Source organism: Mastomys coucha, unplaced genomic scaffold (assembly GCF_008632895.1).
Source record: "Mastomys coucha isolate ucsf_1 unplaced genomic scaffold, UCSF_Mcou_1 pScaffold7, whole genome shotgun sequence".
Taxonomy (NCBI): Eukaryota; Metazoa; Chordata; class Mammalia; order Rodentia; family Muridae; genus Mastomys; species Mastomys coucha.
This window is the reverse complement of record NW_022196913.1, coordinates 50,665,957-50,678,007: the sequence shown is the minus strand read 5'-3', so window position 1 is coordinate 50,678,007 and position 12,051 is coordinate 50,665,957. Positions and strand designations below refer to the sequence as shown.

General features: G+C 47.0%; 1 protein-coding gene and 1 long non-coding RNA gene across 12 annotated transcripts in view; one reads left to right on the top strand and one right to left on the bottom strand.

Annotated features, from left to right (window-relative positions):
* Positions 1-6,002: 6,002 nt before the first annotated feature.
* On the bottom strand, positions 6,003-10,094 carry LOC116082423. Its single transcript, XR_004115294.1, has 2 exons — positions 9,918-10,094; positions 6,003-9,515 (listed from the first exon to the last, which is right to left on the bottom strand). It is a non-coding gene; the product is annotated as an uncharacterized LOC116082423 (long non-coding RNA).
* The window catches only part of Atxn1 (ataxin 1), a 423,758-nt gene continuing 421,166 nt past the window's right edge, over positions 9,460-12,051 (top strand). For 8 of the 11 annotated variants that reach the window (XM_031359330.1, XM_031359325.1, XM_031359326.1 and 5 more), the window contains exon 1: positions 10,303-10,490. The gene's annotated coding sequence lies outside the window, so the exon portion shown is untranslated. The other 3 variants (XM_031359321.1, XM_031359320.1, XM_031359322.1) reach the window with 3 other exon arrangements.

Below are 12,051 nucleotides of genomic sequence, written 5' to 3'. Positions count from 1 at the left end.
AGAAGAAGAGGAAGAAGAAGTAAGGCTGGAGGCTGGAGGTGCAGCTCAGTGGCTAAACACCTGCCTGGGGTTTCTTCTACTCCATCACTACAGTGGGAAGGAAGGAAAAGGTCAAACGTGTTTCTGGTTTTAAAGAATGCACAAAGAAGGGGTGGGGGTGGGGAAAAAGAATGCACAAAGAAGAAACCGATAGCACTAGGAACATGTATCAGGAGGAATCAGTTATTGGGTGCCTTTGTCAAAGCACAAATGTGCAAATCCCACTCTCAGTGAGATCTGCAGAAGTCAAAGAACCGAATGTGGTAGAAATTCCTCTGCCCTGACTGCAGAAAGAGATCCGCCAACATTTTCCCCATCTGATATGTTTCATTTTGCACAAAGGGCCTAATTGGGTTCTTACAAACCCGATTGTGAATCAAGATATGGAATTCAGAATCATTTCCATAGTTCTAGAAAAATTAGCTCTTTGCTCTTCTTCTCAGTGAAGCAACCTAGCCTATCACGTCTGAGTCTGAATCCGGCTCTGACCAGGTTTCTGTCACACAACAACTCCCTCCCCCTCCCCCCCCCTTTTTTTTTTTTTTTTTTTGCTTACGGATATACAGGATGCCAGCAAAGTTCACCCGGGGTCATCACAGTCTCTTTAAAGGCAATATGATTCATGGCTGGGAGGGGGAGAGAGGGTATTGAGGGAAAGGAAGTGCTGAGCAGGAGCGGGGTGGAGCCTCGCAATTATGAAATTGACTTCAGGAAAAAGCTAGCCCCTGGAGTGATGGGATCTCATGCTCCTACTATTGATGTTTAAGTTCCAGCTTTTAAAGCAGAGAGGGGGGTTGGGATGAGAAGCAGATCTCACAACTCAGTTGCCTATTGCAGTAGAATGGATTCCACGCCCATATTACAATTGCAGTGTATTAATTTCTCTTAATACCTGGAGAAAAAAAAGCAAAGCTTTCCCTACCCGCTTCCCCCTCCCCGCCCCCTCGGCCCCGCTCCCTCCCGCCCCCCCACCCCCCGCCCCACATAGCTGGCAGAATAATATTTTGGATGCAGGGGGATGAGTGAGTAATTTGTCTTCTTCTGCTTGATTGGCTGGCATTCCGGCGAACGGGGTCTTCTATTCTGTATGTTCATTCTGTAGTTTAGAAGAGAGTGTTTGTAATGTACAGTTCTAGTCTGAGTGCCATTATCCCCGCCCTGGCAGAAGGTAATCTGAGGCGGGATGGATAAAGCAGAACCAGGACCTCCAGTAGCAAGCTTCCAGAGATTCTTAGGCTCCTCCCACTCCTGGCCCCGCGGCCAGCCCCATTTCCAGCACTTTGCAAAGGGTCTCAGATCACTTGACAATCCCCCTCTGAAACCTTGACGTTGACAGTTTCTTCTATGAACACTGGCTTTTTATATCCAAAAGAAAAAAGAAAAAAAGAAAGAAATCTTGCCAACGCACTTTTCGGCGATGCTTCCTCTTTGGAGACAAGCTTGGTAAAGTCCTCACAAAGAGATGTTCTTAAACTCTGACCTTCATTCGGATCAGCCTGTCCTGGCCAGTATTTACTCAAGAAAAATAAAGAAGCTAAGAGAGCTTGCAGCCATGTATTCTCGTGTCATGAAGTCAGAAGGCCCTGCACCTTCCCTAAGGAGCTGACATTTCCTTCTGCAGCCTGACACGGTCCCTGTCCACTTTAGATGAACCCTATGTTGCAGTATGTTGAACCCTAAGTATAATACATCAAGCAAGCGCCACTCTCTTAAGTTCAAATGATGGTGCCTCTGGCTTTGATTTTAATTTAGAAAATGGATTTCTTTTAAGGAAAAAAAAAAAAGCTAAGTTGTTAATGAAACACTAAAAATAGAGCCTCAAAAGTTCTCAGCCAATAGTAAGCAAGATTTAACCCATGCGTTCTCAGCCAAAACAAGTTGCCTGCCTTCTTTTCATACGAAAAGAGCTGTGCTCTTTAGCTGATTATGGTCAAAAGCTATGATAGTTAACAGCCATTCTCTCAAACTCAATCCTGTTCAATACGAGTGGCATGGATGCCCTTGATCTTTAGCTTGCTGACAAAGTAAGAATGGTTTAAATAAAAAAAAAAATCTCATTTTCTTTAGAAGGATCTCAGTGGGTTGGATTTACTATATATATATTAAAAACAGATTTTCTTTTGATAGACTTGGTGCGTTTTCTAGTTAGAAAAAATTGTGTAATTTCCTTGTGTGTGCACGCGTAGCTGTGTATTTGTGTAGGTCAAGGGTCAATGTTTGGTATTTTCCATAAGCACTCTTCATCTTTTTAAAATTAACATTTATTTATTCATTCATTCATTCATTCATTCATCCTCTCCCTCCTGTGTAGGCAGGTGTTTTCTTCACTTTCTTTATCATGAAACATTGTTTTAATTGTTGTTGTTGTTGTTGGTGGTGGTGGTGGTGGTGGTGGTGGTGTGTGTGTCTGTGTGTTGAACATGTCTTCAGGTTTGGTGGCAGACACCTTGATTAGCTGATCCATCCCTCTGGCTCACAATCTGACTTTTGAGAACCCAGAGCTCAGGAGCTCAGCTACACTGACTGGCCGGCAAATCCCAGGGATCCTCCATTCTTCACCTCTCCAACACTGGGATCACTGGGATATACCATCAGATGCGATGTTTTTCTTTGATGTTGGCGATCTCTTCTGAGGTCTTCATGCTTTGAAGCAAGTACTTACTAAGTCATATTCCAAGCCCCAAATAATACAATTTTTATTATTAATCCCCAAATCCAGGTGTCTCTAGAAGGTGCCCATCCCAAACCATTTAACCACAAATAACAAACCCCCAAACCAGCTGTAATACTAGAATGTTTTTGCTTTCTAGCACACAATGTAGGTTTTCCACTGGGTCTGAGTGCCCTTCACAGAGATGGAGTCACAGATGTGCCTAATGCGTGCTTTACAGGCCCACAGTAGATCTACCAAGGAAACAATGTATTCAGATGACTCATTGAGAACAGGAGTTAAAGCCCATGTCACATGGAAAAGGAGGGCACTTGGATGAAGGGAGAGCATCAGTTAATATCTACTGCATTACTGCAGAAAGCCATCCAGGAGCCTGAGTTGTCCAATTGTGGGCTGTCTTAGACTGATTCCACATTTCACCAGCTCTGTTAGCTGTGTTATTGGTAGCTGGCTATGAAAAACATTCAACTGTGGGGCTAAAGGAGTAAAGAATTTGCCTGGCATGCTGAAACTCTGAGCTCAATGTCTTTACACAGTAAGCAAACAAAGAAAAAGATGACTTTTAACCAAGGGACCCTTTTTCTGTGTCCTGGGGGAACTGAACCCAGGGCCTTGGTGATGTTAATCAAGGGCGATGCCACTGAGCTGTATTCCATGCCTTCATTTCACTTCATTATTATTGTCATTAATTTACTTAATCTGGTTACACCCCAATTACAGATCCCCTCCTTACAGTTCCCCCTCACAAGCCCCTTCCCCACCCCTCGCCTTCACCGAGGTCTCACTCCATTCTTGAATATTGGTGATGCCATTACATCATCAGGAAGCCCGTGCTGCTACACTCTAGTAAACCAAGTGCATGGTGCTGAAGCAGACCTGTAAGTGACTGTAGGCTGCAGACCTGTAAGTGACTGTAGGCTGCAGACCTGTAAGTGACTGTAGGCTGCAGACCTGTAAGTGACTGTAGGCTGTACTCAGAGCCTCGGGACCCCAGAGTCTATTGTCTGGGCAGCTTTCACTTTTGTTTCTACTCTGCTTTATTATTCCGGGTTGTTTCTCCCAGGCTTATTTAGGAATCCAATCTTAGCCAAGTGTATTTGTTCTGTAACCACCGCAGCTTGCTCAGCTTTTCAAAGGACATATAGGATAATGCCTTTTTTTTTTTTTTTTTTTTTTTTTTTTTTTTGTCAGAGCATGGTTCATGGTCTGGCATCAGTATTTCCATTAAAAATTCAAACTTTCCAGGATTATCACATAGCCATAACAAATTGTTCCAAGCAGAAATTTGGCACACACTTCCCTACCGTGGGAGGAAAGACTTTTTAACAATTCTAAAGAGATCAAAGTAAATAAATGTTTACCACTCCTGATGGTCTTTGGTAGATATGGCACTTGGATATGGCATATTTTGTCTTTAGATTTGGTCTGGTTTACAAAGGTAAAAGGGTAATATCAGCTTGCAAGACTAACCTTGCTCAAGAGTTATACACCTGCCCTCTTACCTCTCAACACTGCAACCAGTGTAGTCTTTGACACTCAGCGTCTTCAGCACTGAATGTTATGTTTCTGAGAGTCACTGGTCGGCCAGTTGTGAGTATCTGGATCTCGCCCTGGCGAAAACTCACGTTTTCAAAGTATAAGATTGGTGATACTCAAAACTCTTTGTAGACCGGTATGTTGTCCTCACCCTGAATTCTCGGGACCTATGTACTGTATATTAGATGCTAACAGATAGCTGTGGAGGACTGACAAGAACACTAACAGCAGTTTGAGAACTAAGACAGTTTCTAAGAAGATCCCATGGAGCCTCCAACTCATTGTGCAGCTAAGGTTGGCTTTGAACTCCAGATCCCTCTGTTGTCACTTTCCAAGGGCTTGGACTACAGGCCCAAGGCTCCAGCTAGGTGCTCTATTCTTAATCTCTTACCAACATGTCCACTTATCAGCTGGAGGTTGGTGATCTATCGTCATCCCAGCACTCCTGAGGCTCTGATAGGAGGATTGGAAGTCCTAGGCCAGCCTGAGCTACATAATGAAATCTGCCCTCAACTAATAAACAGATACTCACTCAATATCAATGAGGTCTCACTGTGTAGCTTCCAAATTTCAGTGCTGGCTTTTGACATGTGTCTGAAGTATTAAGTATATATATATATATATATATATATATATATATATATACACACATATATATGTATATGTATATATATAGTGTATATACATATATACATATAGAGATATACACACATACATACATATATGTATGTATGTATAATTATTTAATGATATATTTGAGAATATATATAATTTTAAGGATATATAAGTATTTAAGAATATATGATATGTAATTAATATATATGAACAGTATATATATGAACAGATGAAATACTATATAAGTAAAATCAAGACATAGATGGCTATCATAACAAGCATTAGAAATAAGCCGGGCGGTGGTGGCGCACGCCTTTAATCCCAGCACTTGGGAGGCAGAGGCAGGCGGATTTCTGAGTTCGAGGCCAGCCTGGTCTCCAGAGTGAGTTCCAGGACAGCCAGGGCTATACAGAGAAACCCTGTCTCGAAAAAACCCAAAAAAAAAAAAAAAAAAAAAAAAAAAAAAAAAAAAAAAAAAAAAGAAATAGCCTAAAATAAGACATTTTGAAAAGAGGGGCAAAAATTATCAACTTTTTAACCAATGTGTTTGCCTGGAAACCAATTTACTGAGTCTAATGTTGATGGACCAGTTCCCTTTTTCTTTATGCATTTGTTTCTCTCAGGCAGGGTTGTCTCATTCTTTGAAGAATTATCTTCTTTTTGGCTAGAGAAAACTAATACCTCTCTGCCTTTTATTAACAAAGTTTTATCATGTCCATTTATTTACTGTGTGGGTGTACACAGAGGGGGCACTCTGGAGGTCAGAGGAGGACTTGCCTGAGTTGGTCTGTTCTTTATCACATGGATTTGGAAATTGAACTTGGTTCCTCATTCTTGGTAACAAGCTCTCTTAACCTCTGAGATATATCACCAGGCCAGGGAGTCCTTTGTTGGGAGTGTTGGGGGGGCGGGTTAACTACTTAAGACAGCATCTCAGCATCTTAGGCTGGCTTCAACTTCTAAGTAGTTCAAGCAATATGCTTTGGACTTCCCTATCCTCCTGCTGGGGTTGCAGGTGTGTGCCAACACACCCAGTGTGGTGCTGGGCATCAGAACGGTTTCTGTGCATTCCAGGCAATAAGGGATCTTTTCCAAGCAGGGCTTCTGAAGTCCACTGGAAGAATGCAAGCCTAGAACTCGAGATGAGTGTATCTTTTATTTTATGTAATTTGCAATCTGTTCAATTATTTAGTTGCTATAATCTGGTAGGCACTGAATGTTTGTTAGCTTCTTTTTTGTTTTGTTTGGTTTGGTTCTGAATGACATAACAGGCTACTTCCAATGCAAACATATACTATAATTTAAAATCTGTCACAATTTAGAGGGCCCTGTGTACACTGGTTGTATTAAGCACTCTTGTGCTCCCTCTACTGCCTCCGAGAACACATTCCTAGCCAAGACCCCAGTACACTCAGTCCTCTGCAGCTTCCATAATTGGTGAAACAAGACTCTTCAGGGATGGAGTATTATTTCCTTCATGTGTATATATGATCACCCCTCAAATATGAGGGCTAGTTTTAGAGTCCCCCTGAGACAACCAAATCTTAGACTGCACAAGCATAGTATCTGGACACAGAATACTCACATCCTCTTACATGCTTTACATTATAAGTAATTTAAGTTCACATCATAACTTTAAGTTATCAGTAATCTCTAGATTACTCATGACACCTAGTGCAAGGGAAACACTCACCATTCCATATTGTGCTTGAAATAATGATGAGGGGAAAGTCTCAGGTATTCAGCCCAGACAACTTTTTAAAATATATATGTGTATTTTTTTTTCTACCAGAAGCTGATTAAATTTGAGAATGTAGAGATTCAAGTGCAATGTGCTTTTAATTTTCTATTGGTAAAATTAATTAGTATAAAGACAATTCATTGGAGACTTAAAGTTCTATACGTGGGGCCATATGTCCCAAAGAATAGGCCAGTGTTCTTCATGCTGGGATGGGCCAGTCCTCAGCAGCTAGTTCAAAGGCAGACTCTGCCTGTCTAGTGCTGGATAGGATCCTTGCCTCTGAGAGTCTAAAATCCCCCGGATGGTGGTGCTGCAGCTGCTGCTGCTACATTAACTACCACACTTGTAAATGCAGAAGTGTGACAGAAGAGTCTTGTGACCTAAAAAATAGTTGCTAGACCATTTTAATCTTTCAAGAGTAGACAGGAAAAAATCAGTAAAACAGAGAGAAGGTGGGGTGGAGACACAGCTTGAGACTTGAGAGTGCTTGTTGTAGGATATGGAGATCCTGAACAAGGACCTCATCACTGCTTAAAGCTGGGCATCCCACGGACCTGTAACCTCAGCTGGGCATCCCACAGACCTGTAACCTCAGCTTGGAGGGGGAAGAGACGGGAGGAAAAAAGGCTAAGTCTCTTGATTTCCAGCCTAGTTTAGAAAATATGGCCCCTTAAGTTCAGGTAGAGACATTGTCTCAAAGAAATAATCAGAAAGTAATAAGAGGAACATCCTCTCTCTCTCTCCCTTTTCTCTCTCTCTTTCTCTCTCTATCTCTCTCACATACACATAGAGGTTAGTACCTTCTATGTACTTTCTACTTATTTTAAATATATATTTAATATATATTAATACATCTTATATATTAATATATTTAAGATATATCTTTAATATATCTTTAAAATAAATAGAAGGTACTAACATTTCTTTTTATATTAAATAATACATAACATACATTAGGAGTAAGGCTCAAGGGAGACTCCTTCCTCAATTTTACTTCATTACAAAGCTTGACCGAGTCTTTACAAATATAATATCAGATTTGGGGTTAGGGACCAGTGCTATACAACTGTCACCTTGAAAACATGTTCTCTTTCCATTGAGGTTTTATTTGCATGAGAACTTTTGCTTTTAAAAAACCTCTCTTGTTACTTCTTGGATGGTGCCTTTGACATTTTGTCTTCAGGAAACAAAACAGCCCAGTACTCGAGTAATGAAATTGCTTGATGAGTATTATGTTTGTGCTGGACCTTGCAGGAAGCAATAGCTGTAGGGTGTGTGTGTGTGTGTGTGTGTGTGTGTGTGTGTGGCAGTTTATGGCTTTAATCTTAATGTCTAGGAAAGTAAACAACACATTTCTTATTAATTATTTTTACTGTGTGGATAATGTACATATTTAGCTTTCTTCAGGGGACATTTAAATTAATTGACTAAGTCTAATATGAATTATGTGTTTTAATATGTTTAAGGTTGTTAAAATAATGCAAATTAACTGCTCGCACCAACGTAATAATTACAATATTAGGTTTTTTTTCCCTTGAAAATTCTCTAAATGTAAGATGTCTAAAAATAGAGTGGAGGTGGATTGGACAGTTTGCAGATTATGAGCTGGAATAAAAACATCTCAGTTACGCCAAAAACATGGCAACCAATATTTTCTGTTATAAAAATATTTTAGATTAAATTTGTGTGTGTGTGTGTGTGGTTTTTTTTTTTTTTTTTTTTTTTTTTATGAAAGCTGTCTGCAACTGAAGCGAATAACAGAAGCTTTGTCACTTTCACAGGCCAGCAGTAACAATACCTGTAGCACAAAGCATAAGCCTTTCCCACATGCAGCCAGCAAGCTTCTGCTCCGTTTCAAAGGCAGCTCTACCAGGAGGGAGCAAAAAGACACCAGGCAGTTAAGCTCTGAACTATTAACCTTCACCTGGATAAAGCTCAGAAGGGAAAACAAAACTAGACAGAGCCTCGACAGGAAACTCACGATAGCCGTCCACTAGAGGCTGTAATGAGACCAACAATGTCACTTTAGCATATGAAGTCTAACAATCACGGATCTTCAAGTGAACAACACAGTTATGGAGAGTGGGGGTGGGGGTGAGAGGGAACAGTTGTAGTTCTATTTAAGCAACCGTGGATGTGTGCACGGTATTTCAAAACCTGAGAATAGATAATGTGCCCCACACCACACACACACACACACACACACACACACACACACACCCGCTGCATCTTTTTTTCCCCCCTTTTTTAACTTCTGAAGTGCGGGCTCCACAATACTGTAGTTTAAACGCACACACATTTCTCTTGGTGATTCTGTACGCTGCTTCAGACAGTGACTAACTGTTAAGTCATAAGCAAACGGAGCCAAAAGGTCTCTCAAATCAGGCTTACAGTCAATAGTAGTGGCTTCCAGCGGGACCAAGGGATTGAGTTTCCAGACTCTTAGTTCTAAGCACCTGAAAGAGGTCAGATGCTGGCCTGACACCTAGTGGTCTTCGAGAATTATCTGCAGCAAAGAGAACGCGGCACTGAGCGACCCTCGTGGGGATGTGCCCGCTCTTCTTTCGGGTGCCACACCTGTTGGCAAGGTGCATTCCTCCAGAGAAGATTCCTTCCCACGGAGCTCACACCTGGCTGAGGTGTAGCCTGAGGGGGCGGGTGGGTTTGGCCACCAGGACAAGGTGTGTGTGTGTGTGGGGGGGGGTGTTCCTTCGCCTTGGACTCCCGAGAACCGCCATCGACAGCTCAGTGCACAGGTTACCTCACTTGCGATGAAATGAATGATCCACAGTTAGCTGCAAGGAGTGAGCAGGTCGGTTACCAGGGCTAGAGCTGAGACGTTCGATGCTCACAGCAGATTTCGAGATCAGCAGAATTTGAAAGGAGGGCCAGGAGGTCGTCAGCTTGTCCAGGCTGGAAAGGTGAGGGTGCCGATGCAAGCTGGGAAAGCCTGAGAACTTTCCCGAGTTGCCAGCCAAGGCAGCAGGCGCGGGCCTAGTTTCGGGTGGCGCAGGGCTGGCGGGCTGGAGGTTAACCGCGAGGATACAACAAGTCCTCTTAGATGCTCACCGGGGCACCAAGAGCACATCGTAATTAGAATGAGCCGACTTCCCCGCTCCCTTGGGTATTTTACCAGGTGGGAGCCAAAGGCTGACACCCGTTGCTGTGAGTCTCCCAGGTTGCCTGAGTTGCACCCAGTGCACTCACCCTGTCCCCCTCCAAGTAGGTTGCAGGGAACCGAGGAGGCGCGCGAGCACCGATCGGTCATCACTCCAATGACCTCATCGCCCCAACTTCCCCGCCCCTTTCTCAAACCTGGAAGGCTCAGTCCCCTCCGGTCGGTGTCCGGGATCCGGAGCCACAGTTGCGGAGAGACACCCGGTCTCCCCTGAAGCGAGCGCTGCTCCAGTCCGGGTGCATAGAAGGGTTAAGGGCGCGGGCCGGCAGCCGCGCCGTGCGCTCGCCGTGCTCTATGCCGCTCGCCCGGCCGCCTGCCAGAGGGTGCCTCCCCCCCCCCCCCCCCCCCCCCCCATGAAGTCGGATCCTTGAGCTGCGGCGGCGGCAGCCAACTGCTCCATATTTGGCTTCTATTACACATTTACATACTGGAGCGAGCGAGCGAGCGCGAGAGAGAGCGCGAGGGAGGGAGGGCGGGCGGAGGGAGGAGGGAGGGGAGGGGGGAGGAGGAGGAGGAGGAGGAGAGAGCAGAGTATACCGCAGACATCATTTCTACTACAGTGGAGGAGCCGTACAGGACCTGTTTCACTGCAGGGGGATCCAAAACAAGCCCTGTGGAGCCGCAGCTAGAGCTACAGCAGCCGCAGGACACTGTGTCTCTCCCTCTGTCCCCCCTTCCCCACGCAACCCCAGATCCATTTACACTTTACAGTAAGTGGCTATTTTTTTTTCCTCCTCTGATTCTTTCTCTCCCCCTCCCCCTCCCCCCGATTTAGATTAAAATCACCTCCTCCCGCACCCCAATCCGCTCTCTCCGGAGAGGGGCCAAAGAACATCCAGCATACACCCCCCTCCCCCAGTCTCAATGGGCTTCACGGAAAACAGCTGGAAGAGGAGCGAAGGAAAACCGACGCGTCGTGGTGTGTGTGTGTGTGTGTGTGTGTGTGTGTGTGTGTGTGTGTGTGCAGGCGCGCGCGAGAGTGTATGTGTGACTGTGTGTACATACACCAGTGCCCGGCTCCAGCCTCCCGGCTCCGGACCCCCTCTGGGAGAAGGAGCGGCTAGCAAGGGGAGCAAAGAGGGGCTGGGTGGGCGGCCGCCAGGAGAGGGGGCGCGCCCGGGCGGGGGGCGCGGGTGGGGAGAACGGCGGCGCCCCGCTCCGGCTGCTGCTGGTCCGGCGGCGGCGAGCGCATAGAGCCCAGTCCTCCTCCTTCCGTGTGGCGCAGGGGGAGGCGGCAGCCGCGGAGGGTCGCGCTGCCCTCTTCGCTCCTCTACAGTCCCCCTCCCGGGTGGGGGCGGTGAGCGCTGCGGGGGCTTGAGGGAGGGCTGGGCTTCCCCGCCCGGGGTCGCCTAGCTTGACGGAGGCAACCCCGAGCTTGGGGTCTCCCCGCCCAGGCCGGCCTCTCGGGGCCAGGAGGGGACCTAGAGGGGACTTTGCGTGAGGCTGGGGACGCGGAGAGGTGGCGGCTCAGGGGACAAGGGCGCGCGGGCCAGCGCAGCGCAGCGGGAGAGGACCAGCCCTAGCTGCAGCTGCCACCGCCGCCCTGTTGGTGCGGCCGCTTCCTGATCCAGAGCAGCCGCCGCCGCCGCCGCCGCCGGAGCTGAAGCCGGGAGCCGGGAGCCGAGAGCCCGCGAGCGCCCCGGCCCGGCCCGGCGTCTCTGCCGGCGCCCCCAGCAGTAGCGGAGGAGCTGCGGGCGCTGCCCTGCGCCGGGACTGCTCTGCTGCGCGGCGGCGGCAGGGAGGGTGAATGAAGACGGGAGGAGGGGAAGGAGGAGGTGGCGGCGGAGGAGGCGCTGCGGGGATTGGGATGTGCCCCGGAGCCCCGCGGCTCCTTCACTCGGGGCCCGAGACGCCGCCACTGCCCGGGCTGCCGCCGCCACCGCCGCCGCCTCCTCCTACGTGGTTGCAGCGGAGCGCGCAGGCCGGTCCCGCAGGGGGCAGGGAAGGGGCCGGACGGGCGGAGCGAGAGGTGAGGCGGGGTCGGAGAGGAGGGAGTAAGTGCGTGTGAGTGTGTAGGTGCGTGTGTGTGCGTGTGTTCGCGCGCCGGGCGGGGGCCAGGACCATCGGGATGGGGAGGTGGGAGGGGGTGGTCCACGGTGGTCCCTTGGCTGACTGTAGTGCTTCGACCTCTCTTTAGCCACCTCCTTCAACTCTGTGGCTTGAGCGCTTTCATTTTATTTCAGACCACGTAGAGAGCTGACTGCAAGCGGTGAAACAATTCAGGTTTTCTAGGGAGATTGAGCAAGGACCTTAGTGGTGGTGGCGGTTGGG